At 40.1% G+C, this 23,139-nt stretch overlaps 1 non-coding gene across 1 annotated transcript; it reads right to left on the bottom strand.

The window, feature by feature from the left end:
- Positions 1-1,693: 1,693 nt before the first annotated feature.
- Positions 1,694-1,880, bottom strand: LOC117873985. The gene has a single exon (XR_004644854.1). It is a non-coding gene; the product is annotated as a U2 spliceosomal RNA (small nuclear RNA).
- Between the last annotated feature and the right edge of the window lie 21,259 nt (positions 1,881-23,139).

Genomic DNA, 23,139 nt, shown 5'->3' on the forward strand with positions numbered 1-23,139 from the left:
AGCCCAACAATTTTTATTTGGGATTATGCACGTTGTGGCACTAATCATATCTGAAAGGACTGGCTCTCCTGGAGAGTGGGCATCTCAGTTAACAAGTACCAATTCTATAACCCCTTGAAATAGGATTTTTGGAAGTGCATGCCCATCACCATGTTCATCATATATTTGGCACCTTTTAGATGGCACCCAAAAAAGACCAATACAGTTTTGGTCTATAGAGACATCACATCATGAAGCAGGGAAGTAACAGTCTATAGATCAAATATTATGTTAATTTCTGGGCACCTCATTACCAGAAAGATGAGAATTCAGAGAAAAAGCAACAAAACTAGGAGTGGGGGCTGGAAAGAGTGATTTTTCCTTTTTAAGGAAAGATTAAAAATGTATTTGGCTAACTGACGACTAAGGGGGGAACATGCATTCAGCCTACAGATCTTTAGTGGGTGAAAACAGGGAGGTAAAGAAGTTATTCGGCATGGTAAAATAGAGGGATATAAGCAGGAATAATGGGTTCAAGTTATATAATAGATATTTTAAGCTGAATATCAGAAAAAGCTTTCTGACAATGAGTTGTATTTGCTTTATCCATAAAGTCCTAAGGACAATTTTGGGAGCTCTATCACTTGTCACATTTAAAATAAAAATGGACAAACACTCTTAACTATGCAATAGGGTGCAACCCTGCTCAGGGACATGGACTACATGACTTAATAGATCATTTCCATCTTCTTTCACCATATTTATTAAGGGCTAGAGTGTAACTTTAGGCACAGCCCAAGGGGTTGTGTGTCAATTACACCACCCCAGAAGTAGCCTAGCAAAACATTATGGTTCAGACACAGCAATAAGTAACTGTCCCTCTCTTCCTTCGTCCTTGCTTCCTGGTAGTAGTAATTCACCATTGGCCTACAGCAATATAAGCATAGGCCAGTGGTAAATTGCTGCCTCCTTCCACACGGGCTCAATTATTTTGGCCAATGAATGGAAGGGGTGGAGTTATGGCTCTTTCCATTCCTTGCCACTCTCTGCTGACCAGCTCTTGGAGGGGGGCATGTGGATGATTAGACTGAATCACTTGTATGTGTCTAGACTCAAGGATCTGGTAGTCCTCACAGGGACCTAAGTGGGGGTCTCTCTCCCATTTACTCCCTTACCTGTGTAATATGAGTTAGGATCCTCACCCTAAATAACAAGTATCAGAGGGGTAGCCGTGTTAGTCTGAATCTGTAAAAAGCAACAGAGGGTCCTGTGGCACTTTTAAGACTAACAGAAGTATTGGGAGCATAAGCTTTCGTGGGTAAGAACCTCACTTCTTCAGATGCAACTTGCATCAAAGGCTTTATCCTGGTCTGGTTTACGCTTCAGGGTTTCCACGTACAGCAAGCGGATGGCGGCCTATTACCAACCTCCCTCCCCCCAAAAACAAACAAAGAAACAAAAAGCCCACCCCCAAAGAGACCCACGGTCTGGAAAGCAGACTATTGAAAAAACTCACCGCAGAAAGAAGGCAGCCAGCTTCTTAAACAGAGTCAGAAAATACCCCCAAGAAAGTATAACAGTATCTTGTCATTAAAAAAACACCCAAAGCGCTGGAGATTTCAGCTTTTTCAACTACTTGATAAAAATCTGCTTTGAAGAAGCTTCCTCACAGTAAAATTCTTTCTGCTTTTCTAACCAGAACATTCTCCCCAAGGGGAGATGCACCATTCCTGGAGACACTGCAATACCAGGTCAATGCATGGGGTGGACAGAGCAAGCTCCTATTCCATCCCCCTGTTTCAAAAATCAATTTAATATACAGTCCTTAAATAAAGGACATGTCAGATATTAAACTGATAAGAACAGATTTAAATTTTATTAGAGAATATTTGAAAAATAAACAATACAGAAAATTTGAGGCGTCAGTTATTGGTCATTGGGTGTAACATACAGAGTATAGGGGGGATGTTAGTGTTTTGGGGTTGGGCAGCACACATAGTATATACAGACTGCAATGTCCCCAATGGGGGGGGGGCGGTAACCGGTGGGCGGGATCAGGAAACAGCCGATAAGCGGTGAGGGTCTATCACCCATACAGGAAGTAGAGACAGTCATGGGTATAAGTAAGTGGGCTGGGTAATGGGGATGGGGTGATCCTCACGTGGTGGGATTCAGTTAGGTTCGGTGGGTTCAGGGCTCAGGGGATAAGGTCCAGCAGGGGGGGTTTATAGGTCTCTTCCCCCTTGTGGGTGTACGAGGTCTCCCCGGCTCACTCTCGGTATTGGCAGTGGCCGGTGATGTGCTCCGTGTAGATGTCCCGGGACCAACGAATAGTGAAAGCTTATGCTCCCAATACTTCTGTTAGTCTTAAAGGTGCCACAGGACCCTCTGTTGCTTTTTACCCTAAATAACAGTCATTATTGCCAGGAGAGCAGAATTCCATCTGGTTGCCCCTCGTTTAAGCCTTCGATTTGTTTTGACATTGTATTGTCCTTGTCCTGGCCTCACCCTTCTATTTCACTCATGTGGTTTTATTTCGACATCATTGTCTCAATGGTGTATATATTTATTGTCTTTTTTTTTCCTCTTCATCTCATCAGCTCATGGTCTCCACACGGACTTGCACTGGCATCACGAAAACTTGGTGATATTGCCAAGTCGTGTTAAAATAAATGGCAAAATAATAATGGGCAGTGGATTTATACCAGGGATGAATTTGGCCCACTGTCATTGGCTGTATGTGTGTGTGTGTGTGTGTGTGTGTGTGTGTGTGTGTGTTTTTAAAAAAAGCTACTGTGTAATATTTGTAGTTGTTTTTTTTAAAGTTTAAAACCAAGAGGCTATTTAAAGGATAAAAATCATTAGAAAACACCAGGGATTAGGGCTCATTACTGCATTTATTTTTTGAAAAAAAGAACAAGGATATAATATAAAATCTGTGAATGTGTTCCACCCTACCTGGCACGTTTCAGCTCCAGCTGTGAATTTCCATTGCATCTATAATTTGATTTCACAACTCAGTCATGCCTTTCATGTTAGTTTTGTGGTGTGAAAATCCAGGCACCCAAACACCACAGTTATGCAAGAAATTTCACAGCATTTCCACAATGTGTCACTTCCACTATTATAGGCTAAATATCTTAATGAAAGTCAGCTAAATTACAAGAATAGAACTAACGAAACCTTTCTCCAAGTAGGACCATGAGAATGAAGATTTTAATTATAATGGTACATTAAATCAATTTCTATTTTTCATTGATTGAGTAAAGAAGAAAAAGTAATTACTCTTGTGCTGGTAAAATATTTACTTAGCATAGAACTTGAAAGTGAGGGCATGTGTATGTAAAATGTCTGCATTAATTTAACAAATCTAGTACAATCAGTCTAATCTGGTGCATTGTATATCTGAGATTCAGCAGTATTTTCTTATACTTGGAATATTAAACAAATGTAACTGGTAATGGAATGAGTAATGGAAACTCTAAATATACAAAAAGAACAGGTGTACTTGTGGCACCTTAGAGACTGACAAATTTATTAGAGCATAAGCTTTCGTGGGCTACAGCCCACTTCTTCGGATGCATATAGAATGGAACATATATTGAGGAGATATATATACACACATACAGAGAGCATGAACAGGTGGGAGTTGTCTTATGTGTGTATATATATCTCCTCAATATATGTTCCATTCTATATGCATCCGAAGAAGTGGGCTGTAGCCCACGAAAGCTTATGCTCTAATAAATTTGTCAGTCTCTAAGGTGCCACAAGTACTCCTGTTCTTTTTGCGGATACAGACTAACACGGCTGCTACTCTGAAACCTATCTAAATATAGAAGTTTGAGAAGAACTTTAACTGTATGAAAAACATGTTTAGTACTTCACAGGTTTCATGACACTGAAAATTTTGTAACCAGTTTCATGAAAATAAATGGTCATTAAACCAGTTTGAGTATTATTCATGTTTTTCATATAGTTAGAATTCTTTTAAAACATGCCTAATTAGAATAGTTGTCATTGAAAGGTCAGCATTTACCAACAGCTACCACATTTTTATTTCATATTCTAAGTATAGGGAAATAGTGCTGTATCTCTTTTATCGGGATGTAGTAATTGCTGTTACAGGCTGATTTTTATTTTAATGGCACCCACTGTACAAGAAATCACAAATTTCTTATTAGATTTAAGAATGAAATAAAAAAAAAACAATTTCATGTAATTGATGAAGATAAATCTGAATGGAACAATAGAGTTTATTACAGATATGAATCATTTTATATTTTATTATATTAATTATCATCACAAATTGAGAGCTATATGGTCAATAGAAACCATTAAAACACTAACATTTACCAACTGTTACTACACAGTTACTTCACACGTGCTCTATTCTAAGTTTAGGGGACAAATCTGGTAATTTGGTAAATGGTAAATTGACCACTATAAGATGATGTCATAGTGTGAAATTTAAATTAATTTTATATTAAAAAGTAAAAAAAAAGTGATGTTTAAAGGTTGAAATAGAAACAAAGTATCTTGATTTTTATCCAATCCAATTTTTTACAATTTTTGGTTCACAATTTTTTTTTGAGATTTTTGACTTCGTTTCCCATCTTGAATTAGGACATTTTTTAAATACTAAAAAATCTTGTAGTGCCTGTTCTATTCTAAATTCCTATATTGTGCTCATCACTATAGTATCTGGGCTCTAATTATAAGTCACCAATCATTATAAGCCTAAAATTGAAAAGACTTAGACTTCCAGGAAAAAGCTTCTTTCTGCAGAAAATTTCTCATGTGTAATCCCTGTTCAGAGCATAAATGTTCTTGAACATTTGAGTTGAATCAGATCAGTTGGGTTTTATGTATAAGATTTTTAAGAATCTTGGCTTTTCACAACTTGAAATTTGTTCAACTTCTTAAAAGTCAACACAGAATTTAAAAGTGGCTTGATATAAAAACTTCTAGCCATCTACATGAATTCCCACTGAGAACTAGCACAGAGGAGTTCTTTTACCACGTTGGGCCCCAATCTCCACACTGGATCCATGTGGGCAGAGTCCCATGTCTCTGAAGAACCTCATAGACTTCAATGGGGCTCCATATCAGTGCAGGGCTACTTCAATGTGGATTGAACTGGAGGATCAGGGCCTTGCATGCTGTTAGCTATTAGAGGTTACCTTCGTGTTATAACTTCAGTTTAAGGCCTGGCAAATATTACAAGCTCCACTCCTCCTAAATTCAGCTTTCATTCATTTTTTTAAAGTAGATATTTTGAGCACTTTGTGATTCAAAGATAGCCATTAAAATGTATACTCACTCACTGATCCAATTCCCACTGAAGTCAATTGAATTATTTCCATTCACTTCACTTGGGGTAGGATTAGGCCTCAGTGACTCAGGCCTGATCCAGAAAAGCACTTAAGCAAGTGTTTAGGCACATGCTTTGCTGGATTGCAGTCTCAATCCTGCTTTTACTGAAATTAATGGGATTTTGCAATTGATTTCAATGAGGGCAAGGTGAGCCCTAGGGTTATATATTTGTCACAGTGAATTTTTCCTCCAATAAATAATACAGAAATCACAATTGTTTTCCCCAGAGATGTTTAGGAAGAATCACTGGTATTCTCAGCTGTGCATCTGCCTAACCCTTTCTCTCCCCATCCCTCCATCGGTTCCAGAACCAGGGGTGCTGGAACAATATGTATAGGGGGGTGCTGAGAGCCACTGAACCAAACTGTAAACCCTGTATATGATGGAAACCACTTCAAGCCAGGGGGTGGTGCTGTGCCCCCAGCACCCCTAATTCCAGCACCTATGCCCAGAACTCCTCTCTCAAACTATGCTCATGGCATCTTTACACACGTACCCCACGCCATTATGGAGGAGATAGGCAATGGTGAAATCTTCATCTCTTTCCCTTATACATTCCCTTGGCATCTCTGCTCTTGGCTGCAGAAGTTTTTTCCATAGCAACACCATGGGACACATACTGGCAGTGCTCCAATTCAGCTATTAGGATATGTCTACACAGCAACTAGGCACCCACAGCTGGCCTCGGCCAACTGACTTGTGCTCGGGCTTCGGGGCTGTTTCATTGCTGTGTAGAGTTCCAGGTTCGGGCTGCAGCCAAGCTCTGGGACCTTCCATCTTGCAGGGTCCTAAAGCCCAGCCTCCAGCCTAAGCCCAGAAGTCTATACAGCAATAAAACAGCCCCACAGCCCAAGCTCTGTGACCCCGAGTTGGCTAGCAAAGGACAGCTGTGGTGTCTAGTTCCTGTGTAGCCATACCTTTAGAGATGGAACTCTTGTGACTATGACGGTAGAAATTAAGGGGTGCCTTCCTTTCTCTTCCAGGTAGGCTCTGTCTCTAAGGCATACTTTTATCTGGTAGCTATCAGCAACAGCAGATATTTTGACTCCTGCTCATAAGAGAAAATGTCAAACAACTTAGACTACTTTTCTTACACACAGTGCTAAGAAATAAATCACAGTTAGTAATGGTATTTGTTTTGGCTAAGGAATTAAATCCCATTTTAATCTACAGGGTGGAGGAGAAAAAGACAGCGGCATTTATTCTGAAATGTTCTACTGCTCTGTGAATGGCTGGGAACAAGCTGGAAGGTTTAATTCTTCAAAATAGTTTGCTCACCACATGAGATGTTATCGATATGAATTAAATTTGCAGAGTAGTTATAATCACAGCGCACTGCAGCCTAAAAAGTAATAGCCTTCTGCTTTACCCTTGCCAGTCTTCACTTTGTCTCCTGCTTGTGGATCAGAATGCAAGATGTCGCTCCCTCATCAAATGTACTAATGCAGAGCTTTTCGCCTATAAATCACAAAGGAACAGGTTGTACTGCCTAATTTCCTATTTGACTTGTATACCTCTCTGACCATGAGATTTTGTGAGTTATGGGCTGTCACACAAATCAAGAAGATAACCTCATTATGTCACCAAACCCATCTGGAATGGCCCCGCCTTCTGACAGGAAATGACCATGACTCATCTCCACCCCCACAGTCAATGAGGACTGGACAGGAGAGCACTGCATGAAGTTCTGGTGTTGTTTCAATGTGGGTCTATAGTCCAGTTCAAGAGACATAAACCACTGTTCCACAGATGCCAAAATGACATGACTGCTGCCTGTCTGCTTTCAGCATTACATGTCTGAGTTTGATGACTGGCCTGTTGAGACATGTATAGAATAGAATTTAGTATTCAGTAATGCCTTGTTTACCCATGGTATATACTAAAGCACTCTGAGCCCATTGCCTGTGCCTCAGAAGGTGCCCTTCATAGAATCATAGGACTGGAAGGGACCTCTAGAGATCATCTAGTCCAGTCCCCTGCACTAATGGCAGGACTACTAAGTATTATCTAGACCATTCCTGACAGGTATTTGTCTAACCTGCTCTTAAAAATCTCCAATGATGCAGATGATTCATGATAATGATTGGCCCAAACTACTCTCTATCACCCACGGAAACCCTTAATCCATATAACTCTTAGCGGTAAGTGTTGTTAAACCCAGTCATGTACCGGAGTGGTCACAAGTCCTCTTCCTTTCCCAGGAGTAGGGTAGTAGAGAGAGGGTAAGAATTCTGCAGTTGTGTTGCTATTGCCATATTCAGACCTGCAAGTTAAAGCAATTGCATCTAAATTATCAGTACAATGAGCCAAATTCAACCCTGGCTTCAATGGGGGAACTCCCATTTACCCTGCTTGTGCCAGGACTGAATTTAGTCCAACATCAGTAACAATGCTCTGTGACAGATGCTCTTTTAATAAAATAGTACATTGAATTTATTTCTTGGTTTTTTTTCCTCAACAGTGCAGGGAAAGTAATTATATTTTAAAGGAAAATCACTTAGCTGGCATACAAATTGTCAGCCTGAATGCTATTTTGACTATAAATTGAATCTAGTTACAGTTGATTTTTTTTTGTGCCAGACCTTAGTTTGGGTGTCACCTTGACTGCCTGATGCTCTAAATCCTTGAGGTTCCTACTCTGTCTCTATCTACCATGACCTTTCATGTGCCATATCTGGTTACCATACTTCATATGACCAGATGCAATTTAGTTTGGACCCCTTTTTACCATAGGCCCTGATCCTGCAAATAGTTATGCTCACTGAAATCAATGGGGACTACTCGTATGTAGAGTTACTCACATACATAACTATTTGCACTATGGGCCACAGTGCTGAGCAACACAAGGTATTCTTCCAAGTGTCTGAATGTACTGTTGCTTGAATGGTACCAGATCAGTTCCAAGAATCAAAGACAGTTCTCCCGGGAGGTTGTGTTTGGGTAAACAGAGGGCTAGCACAAGGCATCAGCACCATTTAAGTTCTACACCATTCTGAGGGTCTTGTGCTGGCCCTCTGCATAGGGGTGGATTTCACCTATTGTATGTTGATGGTACTATGTGTGGAGGTTTGCACAGAACAAACCTACGCTATGCCTGGATCTAGCTAATGTTGTTAATTCTTCATTTTCATGGGTTTTCAATTAAATGGGTGTTCAATACCACAACAAAGGGCATGGCACAAGAACCTGAATAGAGTAAATTCACATTTGTCTTTTTGTTTCAATTTCCTTCTATAGCAATCTGTTTCTCTGTGGTTTTGTTTTTGGTGAGCCCTTCCTAGGTAAGGTTGTATGGCTTGTGTTATGCAGAGGGTCAGACTAGATAATCAGAATGGTCCCTTCTGTCATTGAAATCGTTGAAGTGTTGAGTCCAATCCATGGCATGATGCTGATGCCATATTGGTAGAGCTTATGGATGGTACCAGAAAACTTTTAGTTTAACTAGACAGTTTCTTTAGCTCAGATCTTGCTGGAAAATGGGCTTTAAGCTTAGTGTACCTACTGAAGTGTACGCCAACAAATAAATATTTGTGTTTGTAGATACAAAGTGGTCACTTGTTTTAGATGACTAAACAAGGTTATCTCAGTGGTGTGCTTTACTCCTGAGACATTCTTTCTACTTGATAATATACTGCAAAGAGTGAGACAAAGTTATCTAAAGCGAAATGGGAATGTCTTATAGAGCAGATGGATGGTAGCCACTGGTAGTATCTCTCATCAATAGAGATGGGCACAAATCTTAACCAATCCCATACTACAGGAGAGCTCAGAGCTGGATGCAAACTCTGCAGCATGGGTCCCTCTTAGTCAGAGGTTTGAATGATTTGCCCAATCTTTTCATTGGTTTGGAGTTAGTGGGATATAGCATGTTTCTTACTGTTCTTTTTGTATATTGCTGTTTGAGATTCAGCATTTTTTAAAAGGAAATGTATATTTAGCTTGGATAAGCTAGACACAAATGTAGCATATAAGGAGGTTGCCAGTATTTTTCTCTGTTGTGGGCTTAATTGTTTTCCCTAGTCTATTTATTTTTTTATTGTTATGGGGTATAGGAGTTTAAACTTACCTTCTGCCCTGATTACAATTTTTGTCACAGAATAAAAGAGGAGAGTAAAAAAAAATCAGAATTGGGTTTACTAAAGAAGAATGAGAATTCTGTAACAACTCAGTCTTATACTAGACCAAGTGTAGAATATATCAGTGGGCAGTGTCACAAAATATGACACTGTTCATTGGAAGAATGGTCACCTGGCATGAGAACTATCATCCTCACCTTCTCTCAGTGACTGAGACTGAGAAACAAAAATGGCATAAGGTAAAACTGCACGTTGTTAGCTCAGTTCCAGAACCAGTGGCTGGAAGAAAAGTCTAAAAATAATACAACATGACTGACTACACTTTGGAAATGCTGCCAATTCGGAGTTGCTGAAAATGGTAGAAAACATAACCCAGCAGAAATGGGGTCATGTCGTGCAAAAATATTTGGTGAAGGTACAAGTCAGCTTTTCCCCCCCCCCAGATGAATTGAATCTGTGGGTCAAATCTTAAAATCCTTTCTCACTTTTTACTCAAACAAAACTCTCACTGAGCAGGCAGCCTGGCAATGTCTTTCTGGTGAGTCAGCACACGAGAAATGGCTTTTTAGCCCTCTGTGGTTTCTGGGTGTTTTGGAGCGGCAGGTGGGGGAAAGGGCATACTGGAGGGTCCTTCTGGTCCCCCAGCTGGGAGGGGATGGGGCTTCTTTTGAAGGCTATCACAGATACCAGGATTAATCAGCAAAAATGTCCAAAAGATTCCAACCTTGTCAGAGGGATTTAGAGACTCCAAAAGCCTTATCAGGGGCTCCTGTTGCAACCAGCCCTCCTGGTGCAACAGCTCTAACTGCTACCAGTGCAATTTCTGGCTTCCAGGTGTCTCCTCATACTGTAGATATCTGGGGCAAGAGGGGGGAGGATGGGAATGAAGGGACTGGCGGTGTAACATGAAAGCGTTAGGGTGTCCTTTTCTGGTATTTGGAATGGCTACTAGGCCACTTTCAAAAACAAAGTGATTTGTAACCCCTATTTAGTTAGTGTCTCAAGTCAGTTAATCCTTTCTTTGCACCCTATTTGTATTTTTTTAAAATATTGTACCGTGCCTTGCGATACATACACCAAGGCACTATACAGAATGGAGCAGGTATATGTTACTCCAAATGCCATGGGAGAGGGATGGCAGAAGCTCTGTCAACTCTTCTCTTCCATATAGCATTAGCAATCTAAACTCAAACACTACAGCAGTGCTGATACTGCAGTCTTACTGGGTCTTATTCCAATATAAATAATGAATGGAAGGGCACAAAAGTGCTGGCATTACCATAGCTACCAAATGCTACATGACTAAAAAATGCAATCACTTAAAGAGTGGTATTGACATTTATTTAGCCAACCTAAACCAAAAGGATGAAAAAGGCAAGAGACCGGCTCCTATTTCCATGGAAGTCAATGGCAAAATATCCATGGACTTCAAGGAGACCAGGATTTGGCCCAAACCTTGGTAAGTAACAAATAGTAGAGATACCATGATAGCTAATCTATAGAACAAAGAAGTGATTTGAAGACAAAAATACAAATAGAGGGCTTGATTCCCCCCGTGTTACTCCTATTTTATGGTAGTGGAACTCCAATGAAATCAGTGCAGTTTCACCACTGTAAAACTAAAGCAATACAGTGGTGCAGCAGACCCAGAATTTATTTACACAGTTCAGTAGTTATAGGGGAAGAAAAAACAACCCACCCAGGTAGATAATTCTACAGTGTATTTTCCCCTTAAAATAATTGATAATTAGCTTTAGTGTCTTTTTAAAAAGTTATATATCTCTTTCCGCCATTATTCTTGTAATCCTCAGCCCAGTTGCTAATGAATAGATATTTGCATCACAGGAAATAATATTCTGAGCTAAGGACTGAAAAATACTTAAGTCCCACAACATCTCTATGAGGCAGACAGCTGGAACCAAAATTTGGTATCCTGACTTCAGTCCTTCCTACTAACCACTATTGTACAAAACATCCTCTCTCACAACCACCACCATCAAAATTAGGATCTTTGTTGGCAGTCTGAGCAAAGCAGTCAAGAACTGAATGGGTCAGGAGAGCAAACTACCCTCTCATCCCTAGAAGTGACTTGTCCAGAACTGAGATGAGGCTGATTAGCAGGTAAAATGTGGGGAGCCTTGTACTGCCTTAGTCTATGCTGTACCTGTTCGGTATATAAAGAGAGAATATCTTTTCCAGGGCTGTCAGTCTGGCACCTTCCCCAGCATTAAATGTGATATAAAAAATAATCCCATTTGAATACAGAGTAAGGGGTTAATATGACATGAGTTGGAAGAAAGATGCAAGCTAACAATTAAAGCAGATCATGATCCAACTTCAATGAAACCTTGTTCTTCTCTCAAAATGTTGCTTGGATACTAAAGCTTAATATTTTATCTAATTAAGATAAGCCCAGTGATGTGAAACTATAATTGTCCTTTTATTCTTCTTTTCCATCTCACCAACTGTGCATTAATGCATGTGTATGGAGACCATAAGTAGCTTCCAACTTCTCTTTGCCTTTGGTTTAATTAACTGATGCATGCTGATTTCATGTAAGGGGTAATGTACTGTACCTATCACCAACTAGACATAGGGCCATATTGTCTATTATTTGGAATTTCAAGCTCAAGGTTCTGTGTGTGGTTTGTGAGATGATGTTTGTAGAAGAAGAAAGGGGTCCAGCCCTGTAAACGAGTGGATGTGCTGAGATGTGTTTGTATCTTGGAACAATCACAAAGACCCAATTCCTCTGCATAGCTGCCCTGCTGATTCCCCCCACCATTAGCTATGCCATGCTTGCCCCCATTAGCTATGCCATGGAAGTAGAAACCTGGAAAGGACCCAGCAGGGGTTATTATTGCTTGCAGGAGGATTCACTCCCCATCACAATTTCTATGTGAAATCCATGCTAAATACAGTTGTCAGCTGGCCCCTGTGGAGTGCCCATAGAGGGGTTACCACAGGATCAGGGGAGGTGGAGGATGGTAGTGTGTCACAGACCCTGCATACCATGTCTTCCAGTGCCTGTGGTTTTGATAGGTCTGGCATCCTTTTGCCCAGGGAAATATAGTCCATAATAAGGCTTTAATTCAACTGAGGTGTTCTGATATAAACCAAAACAGAGAATTTTGGGTGGCTTTCCCATCTCACCACAGCCTCAGTGTAGTAACAACAACACTGTGAGTGAACCAAGGCCTTCATTGCTGGTTTAACCTGCCCCAGACCCTACCCCTCCTGGGAAAAGAGGCTGAGAATGAGCATTGAAAGAGCCCACATATCTCCAGCACAGAAAAGCAGCACTGTGAGGGAGTCATAGGTCAGAGCCACCTAGAGCCTTGGCTGATACCTCTCACTGAATCTTTTTAGGTGAGAGAATTGTAATCTTAAAGAGTGGAGTTTTGTGTATTGTAGGGACTGGGGCTTGGATGATGTGGAGAAGGTAGGTAGGGAAGGGGCAGTTTGGGAGGAGGAAGAGATGAATATATTAAAGAGCTAATAGTACTCAAAATGACTAAGGAGCATGTCATAGAAAGTAAAATCGTGGGCTGTGTGGGTGAGGTGAGAAGGTGATTTATGGATAGGAGCCATTTTGTCAGCCAGGGTGGAAAACCACCTGAGTAGCTGAGCAAAAAATCAGGCAGTGGAGAAAAAACAAAACAAAACAACCCAGAAAAGCTGGCCAATCAGAACGGGGGTGTGGGGGTTAGGGTGGGTGGAGAAAAAGCCGAGTGGCACTGCAATCCAGCACCCCCTGGAAGTTGGCAACAAGGGCAACCACCCTGTTTGCTCACCCCTAGAACCGGCCCTGGTTATGGATGGGTTTGAGGGACTGATGTTTGTGCTGGTTGGTCTGCCCTGCTGGCACGAGAGTGAGCTCTTTTCTGTGCCTCCTCAGGTCCTACTAGCAGCCAGGACTTGACCCACAGCAGCAGGTTTAACTCCCTAGAATAGGAGTGAGGCAGGGCTGCTTAGGACAAGGAAGCCTCAGACAACAGCCAGCTATTGTATTTTTTGGAAATGTGTTTAGTCACTTGAAGGATGGAGATATGATTGGGAAAGGAAAGCAGCTGCTGTGTATATGAGAGACCCACAAGTGAGCAGACACTCTGCAGTAAGAGACTCATTAATTGTTTTTGTAATCTTTATTATATATAATTCATAATTACTGCTATAAATATGCATAAATGCAATTTACAGTTAATTAATATACCAAATCATTATATTGTTAACCGGGAACCCATCAGAAAACATTATTGAATTGCTTCCAGACTTATGCTCTGTAACTCTAGGAAACAACAATATTTAGACAAAAAAAATTAACTTCCAAGTATCCCCAATCAGAAGCAGACTGTGAGGCTGAGGGGAAAACAGCGATTCGAGATTTCAGGTATCTGGCTCCTATCAGACTCCTACAAAATAGAATAATAGCACCTTTCCCTTGGAATTTTAAAATTGTATTCTAGTGTTGTTCTTGTGGTGCTTTGTGATAGGTGCCCAAACTGAAAGCTGCTACCAGTGTGAGTCAGATAATAAAGCAATTTCTGAACTGCAGCAGCATTCAGCCATGCCTTTTGTTACCTTCACCAGCTATTATAAAGTAGCATTAACAAGGCTCAACCCCTACCCCCAGTCTATTTTAAAAAAATCACCTTTAAAAAGAATTTGTAAGTCCTTAAGGGGCATCTTTCTCTCCCATCTCAGGAAAGCTCCTAACACTCTAAACAATAAAGAGCTTCCAACTTAAAACACTAAAGCTACAAACAAAGAAAATACATTGAGTGGATTTCTTGACCTCTTAATCTTCTAGCAGAGAAACTATTCTGAACATAAATGAACATTAAATTGTTATTGCTGTGATGGTGTATTACACTTGAGATGGCAAAAGTCACAGGATCTATAGGGTCAGGTAAACTAGTACGGGTTCCTTCAGTGTTTATTTTAAAGTTAAAACTTATCATGCTTGAAAAATGAAACTTTCATTTCTGAGGTTGTAGAACTGGAAAAGCGCATGGAAGCGCTGGGATGGCTTGTGAAATGTTCAAAATCTTTCAGATTTCATTTTCACCTCAGGACTGCCTAGTCCACCACCATGCCACAAAGAGGGCCACGAAAGGCAGCAGGGCCTTATGCAAGTGAAGCTCACATTAAGAATAAGGTAAAAAACTGAGGAAGCTAAATTAAAAGCAGGTGGAAAACAATAATAAAACGTGTATTGTTTTAAAGAGAAAATCTTTATGCATTCAATTGAATCAGAATAGACAAAAATAACTTGCTAGTTCACCACCACAGTATTGGGGGAGGGTGAATAATATAATGCTGCATATTATTGCCATAATTATTAAGACTGTATCATAATGCAGATGCACAAGAGGCCAAATTAATGTTGCACAGGCAACCTTAATTCTGGCAATTCCTAACTTTTCAGTGTTTGATTTTGCAACCCTAGCGTTCTTTTAAAGTAATTTTTGATATGTAATTTAATATCTGTATCTATATAGAATGAAAAAACACACACAAATGTATAAGGGTAGTTCAGGTTTTCAATTTTACTAAGCAGAATATGAAATAGACACATGCTGTCAGCATGGTAACAAGTTCTCTCCTTGAAAAAGTAAGACACCCTCCCTAGATTTCCCTTGCATCACTTTGATGTTCTGTTTGCTTTCATCTTTGATCTCATCCAGCTTACTTCTGGATTCAACTCTTTCAATAGACAGCCATCACTGTGCTCCCTCCCCTTCCTATGTCAGAGACAGTACTGCCAACTTCAAGAGATAAAAATCTTGAGTCAGATCCCCAAAAATCATCACTGTCCCCAAAAAATCATAAGATTAAAAAAATTATTTTTTTTTATGTCAGTCTCTTGATTTTTTTGAACTCCTCCAGCCCATCCCCAGGGTGTGTACATGTGACAATTAGTGTTGCCCACTCTCCCACATGTACTGGATAAGGGGATTTGGCCCCTGCTGCAGGAGCTCTCATCCCCGCATCTGCTGTCTCCTGCCTAGCAATTAATCCTGTCCGCCAGTCCCCCATCAATTCTGTCCCCACCCAATCCCTTTAGTTCAGTCCCCCTCAGTTCAGTTCCTCAGCCCCCATAATCACAACCCCATCAAGTCAGCCACCCATCCCATCAACCACCACTGCCCTTAGTTCATCCTCCCAGCACTCACCCCATCTGCTCAGAACCCACCGTCTATACAGCCCCTCCACCCCATCAGCCCTCACCTTCATCACTTCAGCTCCCCTGCAGCCCCCAGGCCATAATTCACCCCTCTCAGCCTCACTTCTGCTCCTCATAGGTTTCTTCACCCTCCCCAGGCCGAGGGGGAGGAGGGCCCTGCAGAGGGTCCCCCTCCCACTTCCCAGGCTGGCAGGGGAGCAGCCACGCAGGGCTGAAAAAAAATTCCTGAGCTTTGAGAGTTCTATCGCAAGATCATGAGTGAGGCTTAATTTTACTTAGAAGTCACGTATCTCGCAATAAATTTGTGAGTTGGCATTTCCATAGAGATGATAATGACCCTCTGTGTGCTTGTGCTAAGAAAGAGTACCCATCTGGAAAGGGAGCAGTGGAAGATAAATGTGTAAACAGTTTGAGAAAGCAAGCAGAAAAACGGGGCGGTGGGCTGTAATTAAAGTCCTTATTTCAATTCTAGTCTGTATCTGGGCTAGGAAAAAATGAATTGTCTTTTCCTTTATATGTATTATTTAGGATCTCTTGCAGTGGAGAAGTGGAAGCCTAGCATAACTACAGTATCTGAATACTGTACAATATGCTTAGATACAACGATTTTTACTTTTAAAATCAGTTACGTGGAATTGGAATGAGTAAAAGCTTGCCCCTAATAATGTTTCTGTATATAACAAGTTACAGGCTGTTCTTGTGTTCTGTTCTTCCAGCTTTTTGTTAATAAATTAGCTCAAGGCTGACTCTTTGTGTGCCGGCCTTACGTTGCAGCTTCTTCCTAAGAAAACCTATAGATGCTATAAACTTGCGATGGGTTGATATAGGGTTGTACTTAAATGTACGATTCCACGTAACTTCATGAATTCCCGGAATTTTGATGAAGTACAGTGTGGCCCACATTATTATTGTCAATCTGCTCTGTATTCTTTCAAAAAAGGACAAGAGTTTCAGAAACGAGTTTTTAATATTAGGCCTCTACATCCATATTTAGGTACCTAAATAAGTGTCCTGACTTTCAAAAGTAAGCACCCGGCAGCTCCCATCGAAGCATCAGTCTTCTGTGTGTCATGAATATCTAAATAGCACAGATTTCCAGGGATTCCTAGCAATACTTGTTCTGTGGCTCTTTGCTATATTGCAGGAGCTGATGCTATCCCAAAAGGCAGTTTATAAACTGAAAGAGTCCCTTATGAGTATTCAGTATGGGCACGATTCGGAGCTCATCTCCATCTGTGAATGAACATAAGCTCAATCCAGTTTTGTGAGTGTCTGCCTACCTGCTATTTAGCAAAATAACTTTTATGCATGGTAAAGGGGCATTCTCTGTGGTAAAAATAGGATTAAACTTTCATTTGAAATGACAACAAATCCTTACAATCCTGATTATCCCAGGTAGATCTGCTTTATTCTGTTGGCTGAATTAAACACAATGCCATTTATTATTACATGTATGTACTATATGTCCTTCTTTATGGTAATTCCACACAACTCCTTCTGGAAATGACCGTGTTCTGATTTATAATCTGTTTGACCAAAGATTTTAAAATTAAGTTGCTCAGTCAAATGCTGGGCTAAACTGGCATTAATTTGGTCACTGTCACCCTGACTTTGGTTTGTTTTATCCATGTTTTTTACTGCAGTCTTCACTGACAGAGTAACATCCAGAAGTTAGGAATAAGTAAGATGTTAGCATACAATTATCTGTGGCTTAATGTCTCAGAACCTTCACTAATGGAACTCTCAAGGCATCTTCCAGATTTGCTCCAGATTCACACTACTGGTTTAATGTCATCAGGTCTGCCATATTTATGGCTTTGCAGGCTGCTGAATCCATTTATAGTACCAGGAGGCAAATACCTTTATAAATAGCTCTAATCTTTTTTTTTTTCTTCATTGGTGCTGTGGAGTGAGTGTAGCAGTTGATAGGTTTTTCTTCCAATAGACTCAAGAGTGTCTGTTACACTATTAGCACAAAAAATGCTTCAGTCTTTCAGTATATGATTCACAGGCTTCATCCTGTGTCCAATACACTTTGCCATTCTGTCTAGGCCTGGAATGATCTTTAGTCCTGAATAAAATAAAACACAGCTTCAAAAAATTACTGGTTACCATTGTTTTCTTCACTAATTGGTTAGGGAAGTGTATACAGAGGCTAAATTCCTGTCCTCGTTGCCAACTTTAGCATCATTAGATTTTAGTAAGGCAAGACCACCTGCATTCTAATCTTGTTTCTGACCATGACCCTTTGTGATCTTGGACAGGCCATTTAAGATTATATTTCAAAATGTCTCTCTCATTTTGTGCACCTCAGCTTTTGGTTGCCCAACTTTAGATGTGTGGGGCCTAAATGTCCGAGGTGCTGAGTACCTGCAGCCCTCAATCAATGTTGGGAGCTGTGGGTATGCAACACGTCTGACAATTACACTCTAGATGTCTATAGTAAGAATGAATAATAAATAAAGTGGGCACCCAAAACTAAAATTTGAGCCTTAAAATCTGTGCCTCGATTTTTCCCATATTTAAAATGTGGATAACAAGGCTTACTTACCTCACAGGTGTGTTGTGAGTGTTAATTAATTAATATTTTAACATGAAATGAGGAAGAAATGAATGATGTAGGTACCAAGAATGACAGTATTATGTTCAACAGGTTGTGAGATATTTTAACATTCATAGAAGTGCCACTCTTATAGGGCATAACAGGGTAGCTGGCCCATTCAATGAAACTGGGCTCAGCTCTCCTGATCTAGTCCAGAGGTACCCAGCTGAGCCAATTAAGAGGGTGGGACAGCACCTGGGGGCTATAAAAGGTCAGTCAGGAGTGAGAGCAGACAGATGAGGAGGAGTGCGATCAACCATATTGTAAAGATAGAAAAGAAAGCATGAAAAGGTATGAGAACTAAAGAACCTATGATAGTAACTTTTCTGGATATTAACAAAGCTTGTGATGTGACATGGAGAGATAGGATTGACTTTATGAAGTAGCTACCATGGGTATAAAAGGAAAAATGTATAGTTGGATAAGGGATTTCTTAAGTAAAAGAACTATGCAGGTCAGAGTAGGGAAAGCCTACTCCAGTATATTTTCACTTACAAATGGCACACCACAGGAGAGTGTCATCAGTCCTACCTTATTCAACCTCATGATAAATGATCTTCCAAAAGAGATGAGTGCAGGACTAGGCATCGCTTTATTTGCTGATGACTGTACCACATGGGGCAAAAACAGAAACCCTAAAATAGCTGCTAAAAGAGTAATTGAAGCCCTAATGAAGGATGCAGAATAGGGAAACATCTGGGGCTTTAAATTCTCAATTGACAATATTAAGGGAATGATATTCACAAAAGGAAAATTTTTAAAGTTATAAATTGTATCTCTATGGATCGCAAATATGTATAGTTAAACATTTCAGGTATGATATTTGACAGCAAGCTCACTTGGAAGGATCATATTGAAAATATTAGAGATGAGCGTAAAGGCAGAATCAACAGACTTAAAAGTATTTCTGGAACTGCCTGGGTGTGGATAAGAAAGCAGTGGTAATGCCAGACAAAACGCTAAAAAGACCAATTATTGAATATGGGTGCCAGACTTTCAGTTCGGCATCGGAAACAAATGTTGAGAAAGCTTGACTCAGTCCAAGCTCAGACGTTGCGAATTGCATGTGGTGCCTTCATCACAATGCTGTTGAGTGAACTGCAGATAGCTGAGGATGAAATGCTTGTTGTTTTAAGAATGAAGCTTTTAGACTTAAGCTTTGGGGCTAAAGTCACTGGAAACAGTGAAGATGGAAACACTAAGCTAATATATGATGAATGCCAGGAATTCAAGTGCCTCCTGTAAGTAGGCTTAAAGCATGGACAAAAGATCTTACTGAAAAAAAGGACCTAAAAGAGCTTAAAATCAATAGCTTTGGGAAAATGCATTATAATTGGAATATATATATATACACCTCCTGAGATGGAAATGTACAATAAAATTAAAAGATGAAGAGGAGCGTTAAATGTGCAAGATGTAGCAAATCCATATATTTGTGATTAGTGAGATGCTACTGCCCAAAGTATACTGACAGCTCCAAAAACATAAGAACAGGAAGAGTGGGAAGAGCATTTTGTGTTCCTTTGCTTGGAATCAAGGATGCTGTAAGGCTATCAAATTTTGTCACCTTTTGGCAGCTGAACTGGCAGGGCTAATGCTGGCATTAAATTGGGACACAGATGTATGCCCCGCTGTTATGGTCATTGTGTCTGATTCCTTATCAGGATTACTAGCGATCAGAAATGGCACGTCACATAGCAGAAATGATATATTTAGTAGGGCTGTCAATTAATTGCAGTTAATTCACACGATTAACTCAAAAAAATAATCACGATTAATCGCAGTTTTAATTGCATTGTTAAACAATAGAATATCAATTTAAATTTATTAAATATTTTTGGATGTTTTTCTACATTTTCAAATATGTTGAATATATTCAATTACAAAACAGAATACCAAGTGTACACTGCTTACTTTATATTATTTTTTATTATAAATTATAAAAGAAACAATATTTTTCAATTCACCTCATACAAGTACTGTAGTGCAATCTCTTTATCATGAAAGTGAAACTTACAAATGTAGATTTTTTTTGTTACATAACTACACACAAAAACAAAACAATGCAAAACTTTAGAGCCTGCAAGTCCACTCAGTCCTACTTGTCATACAGCCAATTGCTAAGACAAACAAGTTTTTTTACATTTATGGGAGATAATGCTGCCCACTTTTTATTTATGATGTCACCAGAAAGTGAGAACAAGAGTTCTCATGGGACTTTTGTAGCCAGCATTGCAAGATATTTACGTGCCAGATATGCTAAACATTCGTATGCCCCTTCATGCTTTGGCCATTCCAGAGGAATTGCTTCCATGCTGATGATGTTAATTAAATTTGTGACTTAACTCCTTGGGGGAGAATTGTATGTCTCCAGCTCTATTTTAGCCACATTCTGCCATGTATTTCATGTTATAGCAGTCTCAGATGATGACTCAGCACATGTTGTTCATTTTAAGAACACTTTTGCTGCAAATTTCACAAAATGCAAAGAAGGTACCAATGTGAAATAGCTACAGCACTCGACCCAAGGTTGAAGAATCTGAAGTGGCTCCCAAAATCTGAGAGGGAGGAGGTGTGGAGCGTACTTTCAGAAGTCTTGAAAGAGCAACACTCCAATGCGGAAACTACAGAATCCGAACCACCAAAAAAGAAAATTAAGTTTCTGCTGGTGGCATCTGACTCGGATGATGAAAATGAACATGCATTGGTCCGCACTGCCTTGGATTGTTATTGAGCAGAACCCATCATCAGCATGGATTCATGTCCTCTGGAATGGTGGTTGAAGCATGAAGGGACATATGAATCTTTAGCACATCTGGCATGTAAATATCTTGCAATGCTGGCTACAATAGTGCCATGAGAACACCTGTTCTCACTTTCTGGTGACATTGTCAACAAGAAGCGTGCAGCATTATCTCCTGCAAATGTAAACAAACTTGTTTGCCTTAGTAATTGGCTGAACAAGAAGTAGGACTGAGTGGACTTGTAGGCTCTAAAGTTTTACATTTTTGAATGCAGTTATGTTTTGTACATAATTCTACATTTGTAAGTTCAGCTTTCACGATAAAGAGATTGCACTAAGTACTTGTATTAGGTGAACTGAAGAATACTATTTCTTTTGTTTTTACAGTGCAAATATTTGTAATAAAAAATAAATATAAAGTGAGCACTTTACACTTTGTATTCTGTGTTATAATTGAAATCAATATATTTGAAAATGTAGAAAAGATCCAAAATATTTAAATAATTGGTATTCTATTATTGTTTAACAATGCGATTAATCGTGATTAATGTTTTAATCGTTTGACAGCCCTAGTATTTAGTGAAATATTACTGTTAACAACAGAACCGATGCAGTTGAGTGTAATCATAGTAATAGCATGGATGCCAGGGCACGTAGTGGTAGTGGGCAATGAGCTGGCAGACAAAGTGGCAAAATATGCAAGTTGATTTAGAGATCCCATTAAGTAAAGTGGAGTTTAAAAATCCAATTAAAAATGAGTTAAGAGAAGAATGGCAGGAAATATGGGCAAAAGAAATAAAAGGGAAAAGATTTTATGATATATGCCCAAGAGGCAAAAATGCTGATATAATCCAAAGCCCTGAGAGAAAGAATGATGTGGCTTTAGCATTTTAACTGGCCATTATGGCTTAAAGAGTAATTTGTTTCTAATAAACAAACATATAGATGGATTATGTGGGATGTGCAAGGTCCAGAAATCCATTGATCAGCTTCTGTGGGAGAGCAAAGAGTGTACCATTGAAAGGGAGTATTTATATAACAAATGTAGGGGCCTTAAAGTATCAAAACTGTTGCTGCAACACCTAGTAAAAGTGTGTGGAAAATGGGTGCCTATAAAAAGGAAGCAATATTGAAATTCTGTAAGAATATTGGGAAAGGTGAAAGACTTTAATGCTTGAATTATATATGGTGTCCAGTGCTTGATTGTCAGAGACTCAGCAAGTGAGTCTACTTCACCATAAAACACAAGAAGAAGACAAAGAGCAGACTGAGTTAGTCAGGAGCTGGGAGCTGCCAGAGACAGAAGGTGGTTCCTAGGAGAAGGTTAAAGTAGGGGAGCAATAAGAGGGATTTGCTGGCTGATGTCTCTGAGCCAGGGCTGGAGAGTGCTAAAGGCAGGAGGAGGAGGAGCAGCAGCAGAGAGAGTTACCTGCTTGCTTTAAGCCAAGAGACCAAAGAGGGCTGAAGGAAGGGGGAGAAGAAGAGTGGAAGAGCTGAAGCCCAAAGAACAGTGAGAAGGCGAGGGGGAATAAGGGATGCTCCCCTGGCAAAGATGCTGCTAGGAGAAAGGCTGTGGGAATTCCCGCTGGGAAGAGCGGTGTTGCAACCCAGAAGGAAGGACTATCCTGGCAGAAGGAAAGAAGAGGACTGATAAGGAGCCTAGTTATGGCAGAGGACACTAGGCTTCAGTGAGAACAAGAACTATATACACTGGGATGATATGGAGCATATTTGGGGACTTTTGTTATAGACTATTTGCACAAGGTTTGGGTAATAAACTGTTTCCCAGGATTGGGAGGGGGTGTTTAAATAAAAGCCAGAAGTGGAGTCCTTTAGGTTACCCCAGAGGGAAACTGAGGTGAGGGGTCACTTGCAGGGCTGCTCTGAGGCCATGAGGGGGTGCCTGGGAGGAGGTCACTGATTTATAAGCAGTGATGGTAGGGCTGGCTTTTTAAGGGAATTATATAAAAATATGACAGAGTTCACTCTCTTCTGCTAGTATTTAGTGGTTAAATGGTCAATGAAGAACCAAATATCTATTCATTCACTATGCACTGCAGGCCCTGGCGAGATACACCTCTACCCCGATATAACTCTGTCCTTGGGAGCCAAAAAATCTTATTGCGTTATAGGTGAAACTGTGTTTTATCAAACTTGTTTTGATCCGCCGGAGTGC

The sequence above is a fragment of the Trachemys scripta genome, chromosome 2, assembly GCF_013100865.1.
Source record: "Trachemys scripta elegans isolate TJP31775 chromosome 2, CAS_Tse_1.0, whole genome shotgun sequence".
In the NCBI taxonomy this organism is placed as follows: domain Eukaryota; kingdom Metazoa; phylum Chordata; order Testudines; family Emydidae; genus Trachemys; species Trachemys scripta.